General features: G+C 41.4%; 1 long non-coding RNA gene across 1 annotated transcript; it reads left to right on the forward strand.

Annotated features, from left to right (window-relative positions):
- The first annotated feature begins 400 nt into the window (after positions 1-400).
- LOC137570560 (uncharacterized) lies at positions 401-8,603 on the forward strand. The gene is made up of 3 exons (XR_011031086.1): positions 401-484; positions 5,335-5,614; positions 8,471-8,603. It is a non-coding gene; the product is annotated as an uncharacterized lncRNA (long non-coding RNA).
- The last annotated feature ends 6,412 nt before the right edge of the window (positions 8,604-15,015 follow it).

Consider the following 15,015-nt stretch of genomic DNA (forward strand, 5'->3'; position numbering starts at 1 on the left):
TATGAAAATAGTTTACGTTACACCTGGGATCTCAGTCTTTGAATCTCTTGCAATTAGTTTAAGTTTCAGCATCTTTTTACACTCTCTAACTATTGCCAGGTGGCTCGAGTCCTTTAAATAGTGTTGTACACTCTGAAATGAGTCTACTTATAAAGGAACTTTAAAAATGCGGACTAACTTGGACCACAATAAGTATCCGGGGTGCAGCTCAGTTTGCAATATAATCGAGAAATGATCAAAAGCCCCTCCAAAATCTGGAGGCTAACCTTTGCCAATCAAGACTATTCATTTTAAGGAGGCCGTATATTCTTTCACTCTGCTATTTGTAAGTCAGGTAAAATTATGTTTTTCATGTCATATGACTAAAACAGGCAAACGGAAATTCAACAGACAAGGGGCCAGTTCCAGTTCCAGTTGATTAACCGCTTCAGGACGAAAATTTACGCCCTGTTTGGAGCCCCTTATCTCTGCAAGAACGTAGATTGTAATTTTCTTTCTCCACACTCTTTCCCTATTTAATGACAGCTGAGCTCCATGCACCAGTCATGGTCCAATTTCACTGGTTCCTTACCCTGTGATCACTGTGAGACAAACATAATGAACACATATGAAAAGATGAAAAAATTCTCTGGTCCTTAAAGAGAACCCGAGGTGGGTTTGAAGAATGTTATCTGCATACAGAGGCTGGATCTGCCTATACAGCCCAGCCTCTGTTGCTATCCCAAACCCCACTAAGGTCCCCCTGCACTCTACAATCCCTCATAAATCACAGCCATGCTGTGAGGCTGTGTTTACATCTGTAGTGTCAGTCTCAGCTGCTCCCCCACCTCCTGCATAGCTCTGGTCCCTGCCCCCGTCCCTTCCCTCCAATCAGCAGGGAGGGAAGGGATGCAGGCGGGGACTGGAGTTCTGCAGGAGGCGGGGAGAGCAGCAGACTGACACTATAGAGATAAACACAGCCAGCTCTGACAAGCTGTTTGTCAGCAGCGTGGCTGTGGTTTATGAGGGATTGCAGAGTGTAGGGGGACATTAGGGGGGGTTGGGATAGCAACAGAGGCTGGGCTGTATAGGCAGATCCAGTCTCTGTATGCAGATAATATTCTTCAAACCCACCTCGGGTTCTCTTTAAGGGACCAGAGCCCATGTGTCCCCAGAAGGGAAAAAAACAAGAATAAATATACTGATTTCCCGTTGCCCACTCATTTCTGTTTACATGGACACAGTTTAAGCGATCTTCTCATTATTGTATTAATGGGTGGCTTCAAATCACATAAAGAAAGACTAACAAAGAGACAACATTTGTACATTGATTCAAAACTCTCGAAGAAGGTTAAAAAAAGGATTCTAATTTCTTGGGCTAGTACAATGGGTTTTAAATGCCACAATTCTTATTATTTTTGATCCCGTGTACTGGTAACATGGTTTCTAATGCCACAATGGGCCATATTCTATTGCTGAACTCGCCAGCGCTAAGCACTGGCGAGTTCTTAACTTAACTTAATCTAATAAAACTTTAGACCCCCCCAGGCGGAAAAGAACTCGCTTGGGCGATATAATCGCCCAGCGAGTTCTTAACACCGAATCCAATTACCCTTATCATGTCTCCGGGAAGCGATGCTTCCCGGCAGACATGAGCGTTAGCTTAGACCTGCAAAAAGCAGGTCTAAACTAGCTAACGCACGTCGTCGCCGCTGCATCTCGGGGTCTCCTTTAATAAGGAGACCCCCAGAGCTCCCCGTCGGGTCGCCGCACAGTTTAGAAGCCCCCGCGCAGCTCTGCATCGGCACCCCTGCTGGCATACATACCGCCGCAGATCACCCGCCGCCTCTCGCCGCAAAATCCGTCGCGTAATTACAGTGTATCTAACACTGTAATTACTGTCGGCATAGAAGGAGCCCGGGCAAAGCATCTTTGAATCTGCAGCCTGGGCTCCCCATTGGTCCACTGTCTAAACCAATAAAATGGCTCAGACAGCGGACTAATGGGGAGCCCAGGCTGCAGATTCAAAGATGCTTTGCCCGGGCTCCTTCTATGCGGACAGTAATTACAGTGTTAGATACACTGTAATTACGCGACGGATTTTGCGGCGAGAGGCGGCGGGTGATCTGCGGCGGTATGTATGCCAGCAGGGGTGCCGGTGCAGAGCTGCGCGGGGGCTTCTAAACTGTGCGGCGACCCGACGGAGAGCTCTGGGGGTCTCCTTATTAAAAGAGACCCCCAGATTCAGCGGCGGAAGATGGCGGCGGGCGAGTGCGCATGTGTGGGGAGTGAGGCCCTCCGCCCGCCGCTAGCCCCCCGATCAGTGAATGGGAATATAATTCCCATTCACCGATCTAACTTCCCCTGCAGAAATACCGACGCTTTCTCTCCAGAGAGCGCAGTATTTCTGCCCCCAGGAAACTTTTCCCCAGCATTTTAGTTCCTGGATGCGAGATCGTTCGCATCCAGGACTTTTTTCACTGTGGCCATCTTGTGGCCAAATAGTAAACTGCACCCACATACATTTTTGATTAAAAAAAAATAATAATTTTACATTTAAAATTTAGTAGTTTCCCTCCCACACCAAAAATTACCCACATACACTTTTCTTATTAAAAATAAATAAATAAATAAATAAATACAATTACGATCGTCGCGGGAACGGCAGGGAGGTGAGTGGATCCTCTTCTTTCCCCCCCTGCCGCTGCAGCTGTCAAACTGATCACTACGATCCGACGGCGATCGTAGTGATCATGTGATCAGCAGCCATACGCGATGGCTGCTGATCACTCGGGGGAGATGTCGGCTGTCATATGACAGCTTAATCTCCCCCTCCGGGTGCGCACGATCGCGTCGGGAGCGGAAATTGCGGGCCGGCGTAGATTCTACGCCGCATCAGGCTAGAACAGCCACAAGTGCGGCGTAGAATCTAATGCACATGGTCCCGAAAAGGTTAATATACATGAACAAAGCCTGAAGAAGGCTTATTAGTTGAAAACTTACTTTTTTGTTTTCCTCTAAGTTAGCCAATAAATGGTATCATCCTCTATAATGTGGTTATGGGCGCTCCTCTATTTAATTGTTCAAAGGAAAAATCCACAATGGAGATAAAGTTCTCTATGGGTCGCCACACAATGGGAGGGGGTAACCACCCTAGTTTCACTCTAAAAATTGATTATGTGCAGGCGCTCAACATAAATAAAGGCAGTTCAGTTTATAGGAAACTATGTCAGATATTCTGACAATGACAGTCTGTAAATTGACACGAAGTCCCACAGTTCAGATTAACATAAAAGGTCCCACCAAAATACTCTCACCAGATTTGATGGCTGATCAAGTCAAAATCAGCATAATCAGCATAATGAGCATAATCAGCATGTATGAAGTAATCAATCTTCTACCAACAGTAGAAAGCTCTACAACTCAAGAGACGTGAAATGCAGAACAATAGAGTAATCCAGCTAAAAGCTTAACATACTCCTCGTGCTTCAGTATACAATAACAGTGTTCCCCACCACCAGACAGGCACACCGTTATCAGTACTCATCAGAGGCCTCTGATGAGTCATCATTGACAAAACTAGTAAGGCGTGGCCTCTGCCGGAAGTCGCACTGGGAGACGCAACGGACTAAACGAAGGCTTGCCGAGGAGTTTTAAAATTTTATGCGCAGTATCTTATACAAATTGTGAGTGTGATTTTATGTTTTTTATCATTAATAAATGCAGTATTACACTATGGAGCATCTGTTTTAGTTTTAAGGAACCCATGCAAGTTGGATGCCGGGATGACATATAAACAAGCGCATGTTGCTGGTCAATAGAGGGATCAGCGTTTTTATCTGGTGAGCGCGTACTGATAACGGTGTGCCTGTCTGGTGGTGGGGAACACTGTTATTGTATACTGAAGCACAAGGAGTATGTTAAGCTTTTAGCTGGATTACTCTATTGTTCTGCATTTCTGTCTCTTGAGTTGTAGAGCTTTCTACTGTTGGGAGAAGATTGATTACTGCATACATGCTGATTATATACATTATGCTGATTATGCTGATTTTGACTTGATCAGCCATCAAATCTGGTGAGAGTATTTTGGTGGGACCTTTTATGTTAATCTGAACTGTGGGACTTCGTGTCAATTTACAGACTGTCATTGTCAGAATATCTGACAAAGTTTCCTAAAAACTGAACTGCCTTTATTTATGCTGAGCTCCTGCACATAATCAATTTTTAAAATGGTATCATCCTGATTCAAAACTTCTTCCCAAAATGTTAAAGTGAACTGAACAGCATTTTAGCCCTCAGGGCATCTCAATAGCACATTTAAAAATGCATGCTAACAAGGTGGCTCGTTACAAAATTCTACCCTTCTACCTTTTCTTTTTACATTTAAATGTTTGTTAGAGGCTTTGATTGCCCTACTGCCATCCACAAAAATAACAGACAGGTAGGACTGCTATAATTAGCAGTAGCAATGAGCAAACAAAAGCTTTCATCAGTCAAACAGTTTAGAAAAGTCACACTTGATTATATTCACACCTTCTCCTGGATAAATATTAGCAAAGGGAATGGGAGGGGGAAAATTACAGCTCCTACAGCCATCATCACACCTAAATGATCTTATATATCTTTTTTTTTCCAGGACAAAATTAGGCTTTGTCGGGGTGATTTTTTTAAAGTATTTTATTCTATTCTTTACACATTTTAAAGGCAAAAAAGAGGGGAAAAAAATGTTATTCCTCTATTTCCTCCATTTCCATTCACTATAGTTTTAAAATTAAAAAAAAGGATCGGGGAATGCTCTTTTGTCGGACCCCTTGATCCATTTTCCAGTGAGCGAGTAGCTTTAGGCACTCTGATTGTTCCAAGGACAATTTTTACTATTTTGTTATTAATGATCACTGTTAGAGGTGTAGGGCTGTAACAGTGATCATTGAGGGGCTGAGAGAAAACTGGTTGTTCAGGGGATCACATGATCCCTCGGGCCAATCACCTTAGCCACAGGGGCTAAAGGATCACATGATATCTTGGTCCAATGACTGCTGCCATCAGGAGCGTGTGTTCACCTGCCTGTGCATGCAGGTGCATGCGCACCATGTATCCAGGAAGAGATAGTAAGTATGTATTTTCATTTTACTGATGATCACTGTTCCTAGTTGGTACTGCTGCGGGAGCATACATGATCATCAATGGTGTCCATTCAAACTTGGGAAGTAGCTCCTGCGTCCAGGCAGCATGAGTGGCCGCTTTTCTGGACATAGGAGCTACGTACATTTTGCTCAAGTGGTTAAAATGTTTATGTAAGATACCATTGTTGACCTGCACCTAAAAGATTTTACTTTTCTGTTTCTCAATTCTCAGTATGATCCTTTTCCATTAATAATCTGAGATGTTGGCCGAGAACAAACATGTAGCCAGTGAAGGCAGAGGAGAATTATGACTCAGACTCTGGGCTAGGGAATTCTAATGTGTAAAGGCCAAAAACCAATATAAGGGTTTCAAATCTACCATACAAAAGTAGGTATGCAATGGCAGCCTCCAAGACTCTTACGGCAAAGCTTTCCTTTAAAAAGAAAAGAAAAGTCCATTGGAAATTTCTGGATGATAGAAATAATGAAAATGATTGAATATTCAGGACATGGTGAGTACATTCAAAGTGCATATATTTCTGTGTCAACATTTACTCAAACAGACCTTCCTTTGTGTGGCTGTACAGTGTTCACGCCAGTGGCATGGACATTACTTCACAATGTAATTTGTTAGCATGCATACAGCTGCATTCAGCCTACCATGAAATTAATAAATTATTGCAGTAAAAATACATCTTTTGCCAAGAAACCAATGGAATAATTCCATTCTTTATGGAATTACATTTTCCTTCTATTTCAAATAGAGCTCATTGTCACAGAAACTTTCTGTTATGGAGAAGCAATTATCCTGTAGGATAGTCTCACTTTGAAAATTGTATTTACACAGGAAAATGACATCCTCACTAAGCAATGGTACTAAAATGGCTACCTAAGCAACCACCCTACCATACTGAAAAGCATCACAGCTAGCTGCAAATGGGACTCAATGGTCAGCAAGCCTATGTTGACCTTTGTCCACTGCTGAATGCACTTACATTGAGCAAGTATGCACCAAATAGGACTCTGAAAACAAAGTAGATGCTCTGAATAAAATTTTTGCTCTGGCTTTATATTTCCCTTGATCTCGGTCTTATCAAACATCTGTGCTGGAAAACCAAGTCTAATCTAATGAACAAAGCAGGTAAAAAGGGCACCTCCGGTGCCCTGTTTAAAACAGTGCTGCCATAGCTGGTAATGTTAATAGCTGCGACTAGCTGCCATAAGAGTTAATGTTAGCCCTGAGGCGCCCTGTAAAATAGTGGGTGCCAGGGCCACCTGCTACGCAAACTGTAGCTAGAAATAGCAGACACAAAGAAGGAGAGTTTTATCTGCAAATAGTGTTAGGCGGCGGCAGGGGAGGCCTTAGTGTTAAGCGTGGGTGATGTTTTAAGGTTAGGCACCACAAAGGGAGTTTTAGGGTTAGGCAGCGCCATTGGTGAACTTAGGGTTAGGAAGCGCCAGGGGTGGTCCTTAATATTAGTCACCACCAAGGGGGTTTTAGGATTAGATGGCGCCGGGGGTGATTGGTTAGTGTTAGGTGTCTAGAACGAGGGCTACTGTAAGGTTAGGTCATAGTAAAATATCAGTAAACATTACATTACAAATATTTTTAAAGATTACTGGAATTAACTAGTATAATATCGGTAGTTTTACCAATTTTCTACTAGGGGCTATCGCCAGTCCACTTTTTACCAGGATCCCTTTTTACATGTATGCCCATGGAGGCCTCACCTTGCATCTATAAGAGATGAAAGATCTACAGGTAACTTCATGGTGGCAGATACCATTGGATACCTGCTTGTCCTCTGGAGTTCATCCCTTGATGGATCAGCGCTATTTTCTTAGCATATTTGGATTGGATACATTATGGGTTTACTTCTACAGAAGAAACTGCAGACAGGACATGGGATAAAGACATCAGATACAGAGACAATGGGAAAGGGTAACAACATAGAAAAATCTAAAAAAAAAAAAATAGATACACCAGTGTCAACACTTATAACCTGCTTAGTCTAAAAAAACATCAACAGCAAAAAAAAAAAAAAAAAACAGAACACAGAAGCCCATGTCACCAAAACGTTTTTATCTGCTTTTTAATTTTATTATTTCACTTAAGAATCCCCAAGACACATTCACGCAAAATAAACTAGAATGAAGTAATAGAAACATTTTTCTTGCACTATTTACAGTGTCAGAGTATGACAGATAAAACAGATGAAGTGAAAGTTGTTGCACCTCATTAAACAACATTAGCCTTTTCTTTTCTAATAAAAGTCTACATTTGTTAAATTTACGTTAGCTCTCCTCATGTACCTAAAGGAATACTTAACGGTAATACCTGACAAAAAGCTCTATTTTTTTAACATGTTTCATTTGTCCTGTACATTGCTAGCTATCTGCAATACAGTACCTTTACATAAAGCATAATACAAATGTACTGGACGTTACATTGTTTCTTGGCAATTAAACCATACGTGGAGTGGGAGGAATTGTATTTCTGTCAGTAAATACAACCTACATTTATAAGCTGGGAAATAAGTTGTGGCATTGTTTTGGCAGAAGGAGAAAGAAATTGCAGCAATGCTTTTGCGTAATCTAGATTGCATGTAGCTAGAGAGAAGTCATCTTTTCCCACAAGATCACTTTGTTAGCAAGAGGTGGCTGTTTGCTTTGCAGATGTTTTTCTTATCTGTGAAGTATATATCAGATGTATATTTCACTAATCCTGACTGGGTGGACAAACCTGGATTCAAAAACGATGTGATCTAAAAATAAGTTAATGAGAAACTTTACTGAATATAACTTAAAGGGACACCAAGCAGTGCAGAAACTATGGAAAGATGCATATCATTTTAAAGCTCTGTCTCCTCTTTCCAATGATATATAAACCGCCGCCCTACGCCTTTTAGTTTTCGCTATTTTCGCGATTGAAATTGCCGTGGCCGTGATTTCAAACGCGAAAATAGAGAAAACTAAAAGGCGTAGGGCCGCGGTTTAGGTGTCGTCAGAAAGAGGAGAAAGGGAGCTTTAAAATGATATCCATCTTTCCATACATTGTATTACACAGGGCGACTTTTTCTGCTGAATGGAGCTGCTGACTTTGAGAAAAAGTCGCCCTGTGTAATACAATGTAACTATGGAAAGATGGTAAGGGTGGCGGTTTATATATCATTGGAAAGAGGAGAAAGAGAGATTTAAAATGATATGCATCTTTCCATAGTTTCTGCACTGCTCGGTGTCCCTTTAATGAATAACATTGATTGTTTTGTACAAACAATATTACTTTATAAATTATTCAGTTAGTGTTTTCACATTGTAAAATTCTTCCTCACCCTGTCCCTGACTTACAATTATTAATTTTCTCACAGGTGGCGACATCTTTACTGCTGGCAAGGATCATCACTGGAATGTTTGTTTGTTGTGTGTTCCAAAGTGAGCAGAAACAACACCTGGTCTCCCAGAGTCCACTGGGAAGAGTCATCTGATGACTTTCTTAAGTAATGTGTAACAAAATGTAAATTATCTTTTTCAAAATTAAAGATGTCTCCTCTGAGTCTAGGTGAAGAGGTCCATCCATGCAACTGCATGATACATTTTCATATGGTTATTCATACAGGCTGTGCTTAGCTTGTGAATGATTTGCCCCATTTCAGTTCACCATTCTTCTGTCAGAAGGTGATATTGTAAAGATTGTCCAAACAGCTGCAGTCCTAATCATCAGACAAAAATAGCTCTTCTGATTAGTCCCTGTGGTTCCTGTACAATTGTTGATGAGACTGAAACTGAAGACTGCCTTGATTGGTCTCTGTACTGTACTAAACTACAATTAGGGCCCGTTCAGACTGCATGCGTTTCCAGCCGCGTTTTGGAAACGCGCGCAGGAGGCCGACACGCACGACATCAGACAGTGCATAGAGTGCACTGTCTGATGTTCACACTGCATGCGTTCTGGACTTGTGCGGTCCGGGAACGCATGCTGCACGCAGATTTAGCAAAAACGCGCGGCTGTCCTATTCACTTTTCAGTGATGGGATCAGCCACGCAACGCATACAAACGCGGATGGCGTGCGTTCGTACGCATTGCGTTCCGCATGCGTGGCCATCCGCGTTTGTAATGTGAACCGGCCCTTACTGTAGAAGATGTAAAATTCTATCAAAAGTGTAGTTGAAATAGCTTCTATCAGTGGGCAAAAGGTTCCTACAGTAAAACTATGTTTGCGTAAACATAAAGTAGAAAGTGAATGAGTCCATTTGTGATATCGCACATTGTAATTGGTCTAACTCAGCAGCTGATATGAATATGCTGCTGGAGGATCTAAGTAATTCAGTGGTCCTCCCTATGATGGTTGAAAATGGGAGACACATATAAGAAGCGTAAGAAAGGACAACTGCTGTAGAAGACCACCTTTGACCTCACAGTTCTCTAGCCAATAGCTAGCCAATAGGAATGTTTTTTTTTTTGGGGGGGGGGGGGGGGGGAATCTGTTGAAATACATAAAATAGACTTCTAAAAGTTCACATTTTTGGAAACTATAAACATGCACCTCAGTCAGCCTACATAAATTGCATGATGATGAGAATCTATTTAAAGCTCACTATGCATCTGATGATCTTCTAGGCTTTGCTTGTATTTCTTATGGTGAAGTTCCACAGCTGGGCAAACATGACTGGAGGAGAGAAAACATATCTATGTGCCAACATCTTCCATAGCGCTGTACATAGTAACAAAAAAATACTGGGGAACATATATACATGAGAAGGTTAAGACACTGTACGATCATGACATCAAGCAATACAAGTACAAATACATACATAGTTAATGTGTGGTTTGATATATTGCTAAAATTGGTACATGTTCATATGGCAAATTACAGCAAAATAAGAAACAGTAGGAGGAGGTCTCTGCCCTTGCGAGATTACAATCTAGAGGGTAGTGGGTTGTGAACAATAGGGAAGGAGACACAGGAGTTTGCAGATGAAGCCATGAGCCTTCGTTATAATGTACAACAAATTATAGGCTTGTCTGAAAATGTGTGTTTGAAGGTTTGTAGGCTCAGAGCATGATGAACAGGCTGCGGGAAAGAGAGTTCCAAAGGAGAGGGGATGCTGCCTGCAGCGAGAGGAGGTGACCAAGCTAGGACAAAAGGGTCTCCTGGGAGGAACAAAGGTTTTGGGCAGGATGGTATCTGAAGATTAATGAGGAAATGTATGGAGGTGACAACTTGTGTAGAGCTTTGTATGATAGTGGGAGGAGCTTAGTGTTGACTTAGTGTTGACTCCAAATTGAGAATAATTTTGTTTTAAAGGACCACTGTTGCGAACATTTTAAAGTTTGTGTACACACACAAGTAAGAAGTACATTTCTCCCAGGGTACAATGCATTATAAATTATTTTTCTCCTATGTTGTACATTCTTGACAAAAGCATTTCCTGGACAGGACCTATACAAACATGTCAGCCAGCTTCTCTACTCACTTGCACACTCTTTTGGCAGTTGAACTGCTTAGTACATGTTTTTAAAACAAAAGAAAACCCAGAGAATTTCACATGAGGAGATGGACCAGTCCAAAACGTATTTTTAAAACCTACTGTAAGTGACAGCAACGTAGAGAAAACTAAATTCATATTTCCTTTTACTCTGGGACAAATGTACATTTTATATACATCGAGTCTGGTGTTCAGATAAAACTTTGACATAAGGTGAGTCATAGATGATCAGTCATATATCTATAAGGCTATGTATACTTTAGAGCAAATCCAGCAAAAGCATTGTATGCACGTATAACAGCATCAGCAGATTTAGTGTTATAATAATAATCCGAAATAGAGTTAACTTTGTATTAATCGTAAACTGATTTTGGCAGCAGTTTTTGGATAAATTATGGATGGTGTCTGGAGAAGTTCAGAGGCCCTTCCAGAAAACAGACAAAAATAAAGGGATGATTTGCATATTTAGCAGTGATGCATTGTGGGAGACATCATATGCTCATTCCAACCTGAATAATCACAAATACCTTCTGTTTTAACCTCCTCGGCGTTCTATTGAGATCGCCAGGGAGGCTGCGGGAGGGTTTTTTTTTAATTAAAAAAAAACTATTTCATGCAGCCAACTGAAAGTTGGCTGCATGAAAGCCCACTAGAGGGCGCTCCGGAGGCGTTCTTCCGATCGCCTCCGGCGCCCATAATAAACAAGGAAGGCCGCAATGAGCGGCCTTCCTTGTTTTGCTTAGATCGTCGCCATGGCGACGAGCGGAGTGACGTCATGGACGTCAGCCGACGTCCTGACGTCAGCCGCCTCCGATCCAGCCCTTAGCGCTGGCCGGAACTTTTTGTTCCGGCTGCGCAGGGCTCAGGCGGCTAGGGGGGCCCTCTTTCGCCGCTGCTCGCGGCGAATCGCCGCAGAGCGGCGGCGATCAGGCAGCACACGCGGCTGGCAAAGTGCCGGCTGCGTGTGCTGCACTTTATTTGATAAAAATCGGCCCAGCAGGGCCTGAGCGGCAGCCTCCGGCGGTGATGGACGAGCTGAGCTCGTCCATACCGCTCAGGAGGTTAAGAAGGCAACTTTCTTTTTTGCATAACATTTTAGTAAGAGGGCTTTTTTTTTTGGTACGTTTTAGCCCCTTACACCCTCCTAGGAGTTCTGGTTTACCACCATTTTAATTTCTCTCCTCCATGAAGGCTGGTAGTGTTGGGTTCTACCACCTGAATAGTACCAGCCATGGTTCACGATTTCATGGGCTTTGTAGGACAGGGACATAAACCATTTTCCTCTCCTGCCAAGTCCCCTTGTCTATGTCAAGGACAATAAGCGGATCCTCATGTACTGCTCAGCGTGGCAGTGGTAACTTCAACATGCATGTGATAGGGGTATCTTTTAATGTTTATTTTAAGTAATATCTTTAACATTGTGCTGATTTCAATTTATTTTTGAATTTATTTAGATAAACTAAATGCACATTATTGTTTTTTTCTGTTTCATTTACTCACAGAACAGTTAATATATTCATGCATATGTGTGAAATATATATGTTACAGTGTATTGCTTCCTTAATATCCTAGACAATATTTTTGCTATTTTTTATTCACTGTCAGTATTCCCTGTATGTAAGATTGTATTTTATTCATCAGGACCTTTTATATACTGAATGTAATACACATGCAGTAATAATACATTCAAAAGCATTATATATTCCCAGAAGGTATCTTTTTGAGTAGGCTCACCTCCTGATAAGAGCGCTAGACCTGCAGCTAAATAAAAAGACATATGGGTAGGAGATATTTGTGACTGAAACATATGTGCAGTAAAAATTTGCCAAACCACTATACTATACATCCTAGCAGATGGGTTTCCTGGAAAAAAAACCTTCTGAAAATATCTAGCTTGCTGCTAACAACCAATATAAGTGGAAGATATCTGGGATTTGGACATGTTTTCGATAATGCTTAACCAAAGCACTATTTACTAGTAGCAACAATATGCACATAATTGATAAGTGTTCTATCCATATAGCTAAGTAGCAAGCAATACAGACGAAAGTCATCTCAGGCTGTAAAATATGTGCAAACATATTTCTAAAAAACACCATGACCATTATCCAATTAACTTTTTCTCTCAGAACAGGAGAACATTTTTGAGTATTTTCTTGCATGTTGGGTGCTCTAAAGGTATTTTATTGGTAAGTGTGACGTATGCGCAGTCACCCACCAATTCCTGTTCCCTTTGCTGCAGTTTACCATAAAGCCTCAGACCCTGAGGGAATCCTGAAGACAGTCAGAACTGCAGGCAAAGTAACCTTTTGGATTGGTTGGTGAGTCCACACACAGTCCAATTTCGATTGTATATACAATCGATACAATCTGTGCTCTCATATAGAGGCCAGGTCGCTGCCACCAATCCGCAATAAAAGCGTGCGAATGCGCTAATTCTAACTCTAGCTAAATCCTGTAGGAAAAAGGGTTAATTAGACAACCTTTTTAGAGATAGCAAAACTAACAATATTTAATATCAAAACAGTTATGGTAACGTGTCTCTCTGAAGATGTGGATGGTCTGGTTTTAGATTTTATTGCTGCTCTCGGGGAAGCATAAACAACATTCACATCCCCCCAGTGCAGGGGTTGTGAAATGGAAAAACACTCATTTTTCTAAAAACAGGCTAATGAATTTAACCACTTAAGCCCACAGGGTTGAAATTTTTTTGCATCTAAGCAACTTTCCCCTCCCATTCATTTGCCAATAACTTTATCACTACTCATCACAATGAATGGATCTATATCTTGTTTTTTCCGCCACCAATTAGGCTTTCTGTGGGTGATACATTTTGCTGAAAATGAATTTATTCTAAATCCATTTTATCAGGAATATTAAGAAAGAAATGGAAAAAAATCATTATTTCTCAGCTTTTGGCCATTATAGTTTAAAATTCATACATGTGCCATAATTAATACCCATGTACTTTATTTGCCAATTTGTCCTGCTTATTACACCATTTAAATTATGTCCCTATCACAATGTATGGCGCCGATATTTTATTTGGAAGTAAAGGTGCAATTTTTCAATTTGCGTCCATCACTATTTACAAGCCCATAATTTTTTTTTTTAAATATAATATACTCCTTTGGCATGCATATTTATAAAGTTCAGACCCTTAGGTAACTATTTATGTGTTTGTTTGTTTTTTTTATTATTGTAAAAAAAAAATTTAATTAAAAATTGTATGTAGGTAATTTTTGGTGTGGGAGGTAAACAGTTTATTTTTAATGTAAAAAAGTGTATATGTCTAAAGAAAAATGTATGTGGGTGTAGTTTTAATATTTGGCCACAAGATGGCCACAGTCAAATAGTCCTGGGAGCGATCAAGCTCGCTCCCAGGAAGAAGAAAGAAGACACGGAACTTTTTGGCACGCAGAAAGGCTGCAGCGTCTAGAGAGACGCTGTCGGCTTTTCTCCGGGGGGATGCGATCGGTGAAAGGGATCTATAATCCCTTTCACTGTTCGCTCGGCTACTGGCAGGTAGCGGGAGCTTGCACGGAGGGGCCCGCGGGAGCGCGCGCGACCCGCGGGAGTGTGCGCAGCCTAACTGGACAAGAAATCTCGTCCAGTTAGGCTTAAGTGGTTAAAGGGGTACTCCAGATCATAGTTTGAGCGCTTGCCGCAATGGCGTTCGTGAAATTGTGACAGTAAGGTTTAAATATTTTTTTTAGTTATTGTTATTCTCTTGCTGCATATCTATGATAATCCATTTACAACAACATAATATCCCCAAAATTTCCTCTATAACACTAACTCAATATCAGGATTTTGCATATAAGTGAGAAATAATGAAATGAGAAATATTCTTTGTTTTTACTGAAATTGCAGGGATGTAGGTTTCATAAAATTTAAAAAAACAACTACATTGTATCAGGAAATTGGTCGACACGGTGTCTGGGAACTCTGCTTGTTGTTTTATTTATCAGATGACTAACAGTGCATAATTTCTCTGAACACGTTACATTATCTTTGCTCTTTATCCTAATAGGCTACCGGCGATCGGGGATAGGCTCACGAGTAATCACAAGTCCGTAAGGACTCGAATCTGTAATTAAAATGAGCCTTAATTGCCACCTATTGGAGGCGTTGCAAGCCTCACCACGGCGCACTTCCTCCTTCTGACTTGAAGGAGGAAGTGTGCATAGTGAGGTTTGCAATGCGTCCAATAGGACGCGTGCAAGCTATCTGGAGTGCAGGCAGGACAGCGGAATTGTGGGTAAATAACCCCTTATCATCCAGCCGCACAGCTGCGGCAATTAAGGCTCATTTTAATTACGAATTCCTACTCGTGAGCCCATCCCTGCTGGCGACTACAGATGTAAATATTGTAATACCGTTAAAGGGAACCCAAGGTGAGATTGATATGGAGACTGCCATATTT

The sequence above is a fragment of the Hyperolius riggenbachi genome, chromosome 4 (assembly GCF_040937935.1).
Source record: "Hyperolius riggenbachi isolate aHypRig1 chromosome 4, aHypRig1.pri, whole genome shotgun sequence".
In the NCBI taxonomy this organism is placed as follows: domain Eukaryota; kingdom Metazoa; phylum Chordata; class Amphibia; order Anura; family Hyperoliidae; genus Hyperolius; species Hyperolius riggenbachi.